The sequence below is a fragment of the Pteropus vampyrus genome, unplaced genomic scaffold, assembly GCF_000151845.1.
Source record: "Pteropus vampyrus isolate Shadow unplaced genomic scaffold, Pvam_2.0 Scaffold25, whole genome shotgun sequence".
Classification (NCBI taxonomy): domain Eukaryota; kingdom Metazoa; phylum Chordata; class Mammalia; order Chiroptera; family Pteropodidae; genus Pteropus; species Pteropus vampyrus.
Genome location: NW_011888806.1, coordinates 5676947 through 5678221, shown reverse-complemented (window position 1 = coordinate 5678221; position 1275 = coordinate 5676947).

The window sequence follows — 1275 nt, the reverse complement described above, 5'->3', positions numbered from 1 at the left end:
ATGTACCTTTCATATGATGTGATGAACATAGCACTTGCCCTCTGTGATCTCTTTTCCAAAAATACATAAGTTCCATGAGAAAAAAAATCAGAAAAATCCCTATTGAGAGACATTTTAAAAATATCTCCCCAGCACTCATCAAAACACTCAAGGCCATCAGAAACAAGTGAAATCTGAAACACTGTTTCAGCCAATGTAAGCTTCAGGAGACACAACAATTAAAGGTAATATGGTATCCTGGTTAGGATCCTGGAACAGAAAAAAAGATGTTAGGTAAAAGCTGAAGAAAATATGAATAAATTACTCACTTCCTTTAGTAAAATGTATCAATACTGTTTTTATTAATTATAACAAATTCACAATTCTAATGTAAGATAATAATAATAAGGAAAACTAGATACTAGGTATATGAGAAATCCCTGTGCTATATTCTCAATTTTTCTGTAAATCTAAAATTTTATTAAAATTAAAATTAAAATTTTTAAAAAGAAGTGTCTTGAATACTACTGAGATTGAGCATCTGACTATGGCATATTACATACATATGTAAACAGAACTATCCATCAAGATCTGGATATTGCTAGACCCAACAAGTTATAAAATTGGGTGATTTCAGCAGGAAAAAAAAAAAGGAGAAAAAAAAAAAACACTTTAAAATGGAAATAGAACATTTGCAAGTGGCCTAAACAAGTCCAGAAGGCCTGCGTAAACTGCCCCAACAGGCGGCCAAGACCTCCATCTCAGTCTCATACCAAACATTATCCCTCAGTTCACATCTGTAAACTAGTATGGGTTTCCTATGAACTGCTTATAGAAGTGCTGATTGGGTTTCAGAATGGAAACAGCTTAACTAAGTGATGCCCTAAAAGGGTAGAGCTTGGGGCAATGATACACTTGGTATGGTAAGAGGTGTGGCCTGAATAAAAGATATACACAGACTCACAAACAGTATAAAATGACTTAGCTGGCTGGTCAGCTGGCACAAAGTGAGAGGGTATTTGTATTAAAACACACATCAGAGAGTATTTATGGTAAAAAAAAAAAAGATAATAAAAAATCAGTGCACAGAATTACTTGGTCAGTAGATGTAATACAGCCTCTATCCTCAGTGATTGTAAAACGAACTCATGAACTGAGAACCGTGGTTGCAGAGATGAAGGCTATCTTTGCAGATATTAGTAGCTATGTTGCTGCTGAATGTCTGAACCTCAAACAACAGAGACAAACAGAACCTTTATTGAAGTGACTACCATCTATTTCATGGCTGGTTATTTC